Below are 11343 nucleotides of genomic sequence, written 5' to 3'. Positions count from 1 at the left end.
CCTATCTCTACTAAAAATACAGAATTAGTCAGGCATGGTGGCTGAGGCCTGTAATCCCAGCCACTCGGGAGGCTGAGGCAGGAGAATCACTTGAACCCAGGAGGCAGAGGTTGCGGTGAGCCAAGATTGTGCCATTGCACTCCAGCCTGGGCAACAAGAATGAAACTCTGTCTCAAAAAAAAAAAAAACAAAATCTCTGTCTAACATCGTTGGTTCACCCTTGAATTCTTTCCAGAGCGAAGCCAAGAACCCTCCCAGGCTAAGCCCCAATTTTGGGGTTCACCTGTCCTGCAACATTTGGTGACCATGAAGGGACAAAGATGGTGAGCAACAAGCAATGACTGGTGCAGCACTGCCAACAGTGATTGGCAATGAGACAGCGAGATGGTAGGGATCACTGAAGAATTAGTAAGACAGCAGAGACAGTGGCAATTGGTGACTGGCAGAGAGGTGAATCAGCAAGGGGTGGCAAGACAGCAAGACGACAACTGGTAAGGTGGCAAGAGGCGGCCATCGGTGATAGGTCAGTGGGACAGAGAGGTGGTAATCAGAGAGTGATGGAGTGGTAGCAAAGAAAGAAAGACTGAGAGGTGGTATATTAGTCTGTTTTCATGCTGCTGATAAAGACGTACCTGAGACTGAGCAATTTGTAAGAAAAAGAGATGCCTTTTGGCTGTAACCGCCATCTTCCAGTAATTTGCCAAAATGACGAATGCAATGGGAAAGAGGGGAGGCACCCGATATATGTTCTCTAGGCCTTTTAGAAAACATGGAGTTGTTCCTTTGGCCACGTATATGCGAATCTATAAGAAAGGTGATATTGTAGACATCAAGGGAATGGGTACTGTTCAAAAGGGAATGGCCCACAAGTGTTACCATGGCAACACTGGAAGAGTCTACAGTGTTATCCAGCATGCTGTCGGCATTGTTGTAAACAAACAAGTTAAGGGCAAGATTCATGCCAAGAGAACTAATGTGTGTATTGAGTGCATCAAGCACGCTAAGAGCTGAGATAGCTTCCTGGAATGCGTGAAGGTAAATAATCAGAAAAAGAAAGAAGCCAAAAAGAAAGGTACCCGGGCTCAACTGAAGCACCAGCCTGCTCCACCGAGAGAAGCAAGCTTTGTGAGAACCAATGGGAAGAAGCCTGAGCTGCTGGAAACTCTTCCCTATGAATTCATGGCATCATAAGTATCGGGAAAAAAAAAAAAAAAAGATCTCTGGACTGTAAAAAAAAAAAGAAAGAAAGAAAGAAAAGAAAGAAAAAGAGGTTTAATGGACTTACAGTTCCACCTGGCTAGGGAGGCCTCATGATCATAGTGGAAGGCAAAAGATAAGTCTTACATCACAGCAGACAAGAGCGAATGAGAGAGCCAAGCAAAAGGGGTTTCTCCCTATAAAACCATCAGGTCTCATGAGACTTATTCACTACCACGAAAACAGTGTGGAGGAAACTGCCCCCATGATTCAATTATCTCCCACTGGGTTCCTCCCACAACATGAGGAAATTACGGGAGCTACAATTCAAGATGAGATTTGGGTAGGGACACACCCAAACCATATCAGGTGGTGATCAACGGTCGGCAGGATGATGACTGGTGAGACGGAGAGGCAGCAGTGGATGAGAGACAGCAAGACAGCCACCAGCACTACGGTAATGAAAACTGCAGAGCTGTAACACTAACCAAAGACTCTTTTAAGAACCATCATCTTCCCTAGTAGGCAATGGAGCTGAGCAGATGAACATTAGGCTGTAGTGCCGTGTAATGTGGCACCTGCCACTCTGACCAGCAGGCCAATAGCCTACTGGTCCCCTGTGACAGCTGAGCTGGCCCAAGCTGGGAAACCTGAGGACCTGGCCTTGGTGGAGGAGACCTCCACCCAGGCCCTAAGTTAGAGAACAGTCAGTGCCATTTTGGCTCCTGGAGTCACGTGAGTGTCCCCTCTGCCCCCACCTCTACAGTATTGTGTGAGTCAGGAAATAAGACTTTTGATTGGTCAATTCAAAATCCCCCATAGCACATCTGACCAACTACGTTCTTATCACCCCTTTTCTTAGTCCTTTCTCCTCTAATATTATTTTATTTTTTCATCAGCCATTTATTTTATTTTATTTCATTCTGAAATGTATGTTTGGTTCACAGTTTTAGTTTGTTTTTGTCTGTTTATCCCATGATATTTCTTATCATGATATTGTTTATCATGGATATTATATATTACTTATCCTCAGCCAAGCTTGATGACTTGGCTGAGGTACTGTTTGTCATGTTTCTCCCTATACACACGTTATGATCAAATAAAGTTTTTTGACAAACACATGGATGGCATCAGAAAATCTATTAATAAAGGCATATGAACCAGGCATGGTAGCTCACACCTGTAATCCCAGCACTTTGGGAGGCTGAGGTGAACGGATCACCTGAGGTCAGGAATTCAAGACCAGCCTGGCCAACATGGTGAAACCCCATCTCTACTAAAAACACAAAATTAGCCGGCATGGTGGCACATGCCTATAATCCCAGTTACTTGGGAGGCTGAGGCAGGAGAATCGCATAAACCCGAAAGGCAGAGGTTGCAGTGAGCCAAGATTGTGCCATTGCACTCCAATTTGGGCTACAGAGTGAGACTTCATCTCAAATAATAATAATAATAATAATAAACCAAATAAACAACTTAGTAGAAAACCTACATAAGTATCACAATAGATCAAATTAAAATGTTCAATAAAACTCAACAGTAACTCGTGATTTACATTTTTAAAAGTCTTAGTCAATTAAGAGTAAAAGGAAATATCTTTTTTTTTTTGAGACAGAGTCTCGCTCTGTCGCCCAGGCTGGAGTGCAGTGGTGCGATCTCAGCTCACTGCAAGCTCCGCCTCCTGGATTCATGCCATTCTCCCGCCTCAGCCTCCCAAGTAGCTGGGACTACAGGCACCCGCCACCTCGCCCAGCTAATTTTTTGTATTTTTTAGTAGAGACAGGGTTTCACCTTGTTAGCCAGGATCGTCTCGATCTCCTGACCTCATGATCTGTCCACCTCAGCCTCCCAAAGTGCTGGGATTACAGGCATGAGCCACCACGCCCAGCCTATTGTACACTTTATTTCTATTATTATTGCATTGCAATATATAATGAAATAATTATACAGATCACCATCATGTAGAATCAGTGGGAGCCCAGAGCTTGTTTTCTTGCAAATAGACGGTCCCATCTGAGGGTGATGAGAGACAGTGACGGATCAGGCATTAGATTTTCATAAGCAGTGTGCAACCTAGATCCCTCATATGCACAATGCACAACAGGGTTCCCACTCCTATGAGAATCTAATGCCATTGCTGATCCAACGGGAGGCAGTGCTCAGGCAGTAATGCAAGCAATGGGGAGCGGCTGTAAATACAGATGAAGCTTCACTGGCTCACCCTCTATTCACCTCGTGCTGTGCAGCCTGGTCCCTAAGACGCCATGGACCAGTACTAGTTTGTGGCCCAGGGGACAGGGACCCCCATTCTACATCATCTCCCAGAGGCTCCCAGAGAAACTGAGTCCCAGTTGCCCACATGGGTCATAAGCTCGTCCATGCCTGTCAATTGGCTTCCTTCCTTTCCCTACCTGCCCCTCTTCACTTTCCTCCTTGTCTTCTGATACTTCTTGGAAGTCCCTCCCAGATAAACAACTTGTATCAAAATCCTCGTCACAGGATTTGTCCCTGGCGAAACTCAAGCCAAACTTATAGTATGTTTTGATACCTGTCAGTCATGGTTCTTCTCCATCAAAATGTTCTCAGCTATTCTTGTGCAATTTCTTTTTTTAGATGATTTTTACATGACTCTTGCTTTCAAGGTTTTACTTTACTTTTTGAATAAGTCATGTGTGCACCTGGAACCAAAACCCATCAGTCTCTACAGTGACAATGAAAGCTGGCTCCCGGCCGGGCGCAGTGGCTCACACCTGTAATCCCAGCACTTAGGGAGGCCGAGGCGTGTAGATCACCTGAGGTCAGGAGTTGGAGCCCAGCCTGGCCAACATGGTGAAACCCCGTCTCTACTAAAAATACAAAAATTTGCTGGGCGTGGTAGCACGTGCCTGTAATCCCAGCTACTCAGGCGGCTGAGGCAGGAGAATTGCTTGAGCCCGGGAGGAGGAGGTTGCAGTGAGCTGAGATCACGCCATTGCACTCCAGCCTGGGCAACAAGAGGGAAACTTGGTCTCAAAAAAAAAAAAAGAGAGAGAAAAGAAAGAAAGCTGGCTTCCTCCCCATTCTCTGATCTGAAGAAGTTACTCTCCCTAGTTGCAACCTCTGTATCATATTCCTGATAATCCACTTATCAAATTTGTTTGTTTGTTTGTTTTTGAGACGGAGTCTCGCTCTGTCGCCCAGGCTGGAGTGCAGTGGCCGGATCTCAGCTCACCGCAAGCTCCGCCTCCCGGGTTTATGCCATTCTCCTGCCTCAGCCTCCCGAGTAGCTGGGACTACAGGCGCCCGCCACTTCGCCCGGCTAGTTTTTTTGTATTTTTTTAGTAGAGACGGGGTTTCACCGTGTTAGCCAGGATGGTCTCAATCTCCTGACCTTGTGATCCGCCCGTCTCGGCCTCCCTAAGTGCTGGGATTACAGGCTTGAGCCACCGTGCCCGGCCTCAAATTTGTTTTAAAATCTGTTTGGCAATCCTTCAATAGAATTTTGAAAATCTATTTGTGAGTAGGTGGAGCACAGAGGAGTTCTAGGGCAGGCAGGGAAACTACCTTGTATGATACTGCAACATCGTTACACATTTGTTCAAATCATAGAATGTACAACGCCAAGAGTAAACTCTGATGTAAACTGCAGACTCTGGGTCACAATGATTTGTCAGTACAGGCTCATCCATTGTAACAATGCACCACCCACTCTGGTGAAGGGTGTTGCGTAAAGGATGTTAACAGTGATACAAGCAAGTTGCTCAGATATTACCTTGTGTTGGTGCTCTCCAAAGCTCAGCCCTACCCAAGAAAATCTTATGCATAGGTATCTAATTTTGGGGGGCAATTGGCAGAAATGTCCATCAAGGCGAATGTGAATGTTTTGGGGAAAACGTCAAATGTAAGCAAACCACCGTGGCGTGCTGCAAGTGTTTTAACAGCCAGCTCTCAGGAGGGAAAGTATCAGTACTTTCAGAACACTTAAAGTACTTTCAGGAAACTTAAAGGCGGGGAGAGAATGCGATGATATATTCAGAGTGCTGAAAGAAAGAAACTGTCAGGCGAATGATACTGCTATAATCCTTTGCAGTGAGTCACTCAGTCCAGCCCCACTCAAAGGAGTATAAAAATGTGTGAACATATGTTAAAACAACCATGCTAATTAGTAAGTATTTGAGGGGGAGGTGAAACTTGGAGGTTATGGATCTGCAGCATCTCGGCTCTTGCCTCATCAGAGGAAAGAATTCATCTAAGAGGAATAAGGCAGAAAGTGAGGCTGAGGCAAGTTTTAGTGAAGGAGTGAAAGTTTATCAAAGAGTTTTAGAGCAGGAACAAAAGGAAGTAAAGTACACTTGGAAGAGGGCCACCCAGGCAACTTGAGAGATTGAGGTGCTCAGTGCAACCTTTGACTTGGGGTTTAATATGTTGGCATGCTCTGGAGTTTCACGTCTCTTCTCCCCTGATCCTTTGTTGTTGAGGTGGAGTTTTGTTCTTGTCGCCCAGGCTGGAGTGCAATGGCACAGTCTCGGCTCACTGCAGCCTCTGCCTCCCGGGTTCAAGTGATTCTCCTGCCTCAGCCTCCCAGGTAGCTGGGATTACAGGCACCTGCCACCACGCCTGGCTATTTCTTTTGTATTTTTAGTAGAGACAGGGTTTCATCATGTTGGCCAGGCTGGTCTCAGACTCCTGACCTCAGGTGATCCACCTGCCTCAGCCTCCCAAAGTGCTGGATTACAGGCGTGAGCCACTGCATCTGGCCTCCCCTAATTCTTTCACTGGGGTGGGCTGTCTGCATGTGCAGTAGCCTGCCAGCACTTGCGGGGTGCCACATGAACCGTGTATTTACTGAAGTTGTGCACGTACTTATTTGAAGTATTTTTCCCTTACCGATCAAGTGGTCCTAGAGGAAGGTCATATACCAGGTAAACTCCACCCACCAGGTGCGGTGGCTCACGCCTGTAATCCCAGCACTTTGGGAGGCCAAGGTGGGGGGATCACTGAGGTTAGGAGTTCGAGACCAGCCTGGCCAGCATGGCGAAACCCCGTTTCTACCAAAAATACAAAAATTAGTGGGGCAAGGTGACACGCGCCTGCAGTCCTGGCTACATGGGAGGCTGAGGCGTAAGAATCGCTTGAACCCAGGAGGCAGAGGTTGCAGTGAGCTGAGATTGCACCACTGCACTCCAGCCTGGGAAACAGAGCGAGACTCTGTCTAAAAACAAACAAAACCTCTACCAATTGCCTCTTGGTGCGCATGCTTGAGCTGACTTGCCCAACTCCTGAGATCTTATCGGGAAGCTGCCTCACCAGCTCCAGGTGTTTTCTGTCTATTGGGAGCCTGCCTGTCCCTAGGACCAGCTGCAACCAATTATTATTTTAGCGAAACGGTTTAACCACCACCTGATCATCACCTTGTAGCAGAGGGGTTCTCCTGTCCTGCTGATGTCTGCCTAACTACCTACTCCCTGCTCTAAACGGGGAGACTGGTCGGGAGAGGACAACAGAATATTTAGCAACTCTCCGCACCCTCCACCCAATCTGCATGAACCTAAAACTTCTCTAACAAATGAAGTCAATTTGTAAAATATATGGGTCTTCCTTGGATAATAATTCCAACTAATAAACGTAGAAGGAATGAAGGAACTAGGAAATCGCCGTTAATTGCTGCATGCAAGATCCAAAGCCGAATGCTCTAATAAATGGAAGAGACTGGAAAGAGAAACAGGATATCAGCCTAACCTTAAAGTGTCACCTCCCCCTCAAATACTTGCTAATTAGCATGGTGGTTTTAACATATATTCACACTTTTCTCTTTTTTCTTCTTTGAGACGGAGTCTCGCTCTGTCGCCCAGGCTGGAGTGCAGTGGCGCAGTCTCGGCTCACTGCAACCTCCGCCCCTCCAGGTTTAAGCAATTCTCTGCCTCAGCCTCTGGAGTAGCTGGGATTACAGGCACCTGCCACCACGCCCGGCTAATTTTTTTTTGTTTTTAGTAGAGATGGGGTTTCACCAGGCCAGGCTGGTCTTGAACTCCTGACCTCGTGATCCACCCGCCTCGGACTCCCAAAGTGCTGGGATTACAGGCGTGAGCCACTGCACCTGGCCATGTTCACATATTTTTATACTCCTTTGAGTGGTGCTGGACTTAGTGACTCACTGCCAAGGATTACAGCAGTATCATTCACCTTGATAGACATTTCCCCCAATTGCCCCCCAAAATTAGATACCAACGCATAAGATTTTGTTGGGCGGGGACGGTGACTCACACCTGTAATCCCAGCACTTTAGGAGGCCGAAGTGGGCGGATCACTTGAGGCCAGGAGTTTGAGACCAGCCTGGCCAACATAGTGAAACCCCATCTCTACTAAAAATACAAATTACAGGCGTGGTGGTGGGCGCCTGTAATTCTAGCTACTCAGGAGGCTGAGGCAGGAGAATCACTTGAACCCAAGAGGCAGAGGTTGCAGCAAGAAGAGATCATGGAACACTCCAGCCTGGGTGACAGTGTGAGACTCTGTCTCAAAAAGAAAAAAAGATATTGTTGGGAATGGCTGAGCTCTGGAGAGCGCCAAGACATGGTGATAGCTGAGACTCTTTGTGGCCCTCAAAGAAATAGTTTTCTTCCCCCCAGGAGCAATGTCAACCCTGTTAAGGCAAGGAAGAGAGTATGGAAAGACAAAAAGAGTGATTCTGTAGTAAAGACACCTGGCAGATACCACCTTAACCAAGGCTAGCATTGTCAATAAAAGGTATGTTCACATGGATATCATACACACACCCCATAGGATGTGTCTAGAAGGGCACCTAGCCTTTGTGATATTCTTTTTTCTTTTAGGTGGAGTCTTGCTCTGTCACCCAGGCTGGAGTACAGTGGCTCGATCTCAGCTCTCACTGCAACCTCCACCACCCAGGTTCAAGTGATTCTCCAGCCTCAGCCTCCCAAGCAGCTGGGATTACAGGCATGCACCACCACGCTTGGGTAATTTTTTGTATTTTTAGTAGAGATGGGTTTTCACCATGTTGGCCAGGCTGGTCTCAAACTCCTGACCTCAGGAGATCTGCCTGCCTTGACCTCCCAAAGTTGGGATTACAGGTGTGAACCACTGCACCCAGCCTCTGATACTCTTAACTCCAAACTAACAACCTCCCTCTAACCACTGGACAACACTAGAAAAATCCAAATCAAGGACCATACAACACATACCTGATGAATACTCTTCAAATCTGTCAATATCATGAAAGACAAGAAACCTGTCAGCATTTGCAAGAGATGAAGGAGAAGTGATGACTGATACGAGCTGGATTGTTCCTCCTAACAAATTTGTACGTTGAAGTCCTAACCCAAAATGTACTTGTATTCGGAAATAGGGTCTTTGTAGAGATGACTAAATTAAAATGAAGTCATAAGAGTGGGTTCCAACCCAATATGACTGCTGTCCTTTTTTTTTTTTTTTTTTTTTTTTTGGAGACAGGGTCTTGCTCTGGCACCCAGACTAGAGTGCAGTGGCATGATCTCAGCTCGCTGCAACCTCCACCTCCAGAGTTCAAGCGATGTTCCTGCCTCAGCCTCCTGCGTATCTGTGAGTATAAGCATGTACCACAATGCCCAGCTAATTTTTGCATTTTTTTAGTACATGTTGATCTCAATCTCCTGACCTCAACTGATCCTGCCGCCTCAGCCTCCCAAAGTACTGGGATTACAGGCATGAGGCACTGTGCCTGGCCTATGACAAGTGTCCTTCTAAAACGGGGAAATACAGACACAGACACATACAGAGGGAAGACAGCTGAAGACACAGGGAGGAGGGGCCAGACATAAACCAAGAAGAGACGCCTGCAGTAGATCCCTCCCCCACAGCCCAGAAGGAAGCAACCCTGCCGACACATTGATCCTGGACTTCCAGCCTCTAGAACTGGGAAAGAACGGATTTCTGTTATTTAAGCCCCCTCTGCCCAGCCAGCGGTGCTCAGTTACTGTAGCCAGGGCAAACTCCGTTACTGCCTGAATGCAGGGTGGGATCCTGGTTGGGATCTTGCCACAGAAAAAGGACATCCGTGGAAAAACTAGTGAAATCCGAATGAGGTCTATAGTTTTCAGTTCAGAGTATTGCACCAATATTAATTTCTTCATTTTGACATATGTGCAATGGTAATGCAAGATGTTAACATCGGCCGGTTGCGGTGGCTCACGCCCATAATCCCAGCACTTTGGGAGGCCAAGGTAGGTGGATCACCTGACGTCAGGGGTTCGAGACCAGCCTGGTCAATATGGTGAAACCCTGTCTCTAATAAAAATACAAACATTAGCCAGGCATGGTGGCACCCGCCTGTAGTCCCAGCTACTCAGGAGGCTGAGGCAGGAGAATCGCTTGAACCCAGGAGGCGGATGTTGCAGTAAGCCAAGATTGCACCACTGCACTCCAGCCTGGGTGACAGAACGAGACTCCACTCCAAAAAAAAAAAAAAAAGATGTTCACATTAAAGAAAGCTGGGCAAAAGATACAGAGAAGGCTCTGTACTATCTTTGCAACTCATCTGTAATCTAAAATGATTGCAAAGTAAAAAGTTTGAAAAAAACTCAAAAAACCTATCTAGGATTCCACTCTTCAGGATTCTATTTATATGAGCTACCCAGAGAAATTTATAATGAAAGGAAGTAGAGGCCAGGCGCGGTGGCTCACGCCTATAATCCCAGCACTTTGGGAAGCCAAAGTGGGTGGATCACGAGGTCAGGAGTTCAAGACCAGCTTGGCCAGCATGGTGGAATCCTATCTCTACTAAAAGTACAAAACTTAGCTGGGCATGGTGGCAGGCACCTGTAATCCCAGCAACTCAGGAGACTGAGGCAGGAGAATAGTTTGAACCCAGGAGGTGGAGGTTGCAGTGAGCTGAGATCATGCCAGTACACTCCAGCCTGGGCAACAGGATGAGACTCCAGGAAAGAAAGAAAGAAAGAAAGAAAGAAAGGAAGGAAGGAAGGAAGGAAGGAAGGAAGGAAGGAAGGAAGGAAGGAAGGAAGGAAGGAAGGAAGGAAGGAAGGAAAGAAAGAAAGAAAGAAAGAAAGAAAGAAAGAAAGAAAGAAGGAAGGAAGGAAGGAAGGAAGGAAGGAAGGAAGGAAAGAAAGAAAGAAAGAAAGAAAGAGAAAGAAAGAAAAAGAAAGAAAGAAAGAAAGAAACAGAGAGAAAAGAAGGAAAGAAGGAAAGAAAGAAAGAGAAGGAGAGAGGGAGGGAGGAAGGAAGAAAGGAGAAAGAGAAGGAAAGAAGGAAAGAAAGAAAAAGGAAAAGGAAAGAGAAAGAAAGAAAGAAAGGGAAGGAAGGGAAGGAAAGGAAGAGAAGAAAGGAAGAAAAGGAAGGAAGAAAAGGAAAGAAGAAAAGAAAGGAAGAAAGGAAAAGAAAGAGAGAAAGAAAGAAAGAGAAAGCAGAATGGTGGTTAGCAGGGGCTGGGGAGAAAAAGGAATAGGGACTGTGTGTTTCACAGGGACAGTGTTACAGTCTGGAAAGCTGAAAAATCCCAGAGATGGATGGTGGTGATGGTTGTACAACAATGCGAATGAGCTTAATCCCCCTGAACTGTACACTTACAAATGGTCAATGTTTTGTTATATATCGTTTACCACAATTTTTAAAAAGCTCTATCAGAAAATCTATTTAGGAATTTTATTGGGATGATCATTTGTTTTACTGTAGGATGTTTTTTTTTTGGCAGGGAGGCAGACAGAGTTTCACTCTTGTTGCCCAGGCTGGAGTGCAATGGCATGATCTAGGCTCACCACAATCTCTGCCTCCCTTGTCTTTTCAGTAGAGATGGGGTTTCTCCATGTAGGTGGTCTCTAACTCCCCACCTTAGGTGATCCCTGCCTGCCTCGGCCTCCCAAAGTGCTGGGATTACCGGCATGAGCCACTGTGCCTGGCCTACTCTAGGATTTTTAGGACGGAGGAAACCCCTTCAATGATTAGGAAAGATAAGAGATGGAAATAAAGGTTGCATTACTTGGGGGTCCTGGGGAGGGAGGGCATGGCACTTCCAGAGGCCACACACACACATACACTCACACACACACATATACACTCACACACATATACACTCATACACACACACATATACACATATATACACATATACACTCATACACACACACATACACTCATACACACACATACACTCATACA

This window comes from Piliocolobus tephrosceles, chromosome 21 (genome assembly GCF_002776525.5).
Source record: "Piliocolobus tephrosceles isolate RC106 chromosome 21, ASM277652v3, whole genome shotgun sequence".
Classification (NCBI taxonomy): Eukaryota; Metazoa; Chordata; class Mammalia; order Primates; family Cercopithecidae; genus Piliocolobus; species Piliocolobus tephrosceles.
This window is presented reverse-complemented; position numbering follows the sequence as displayed.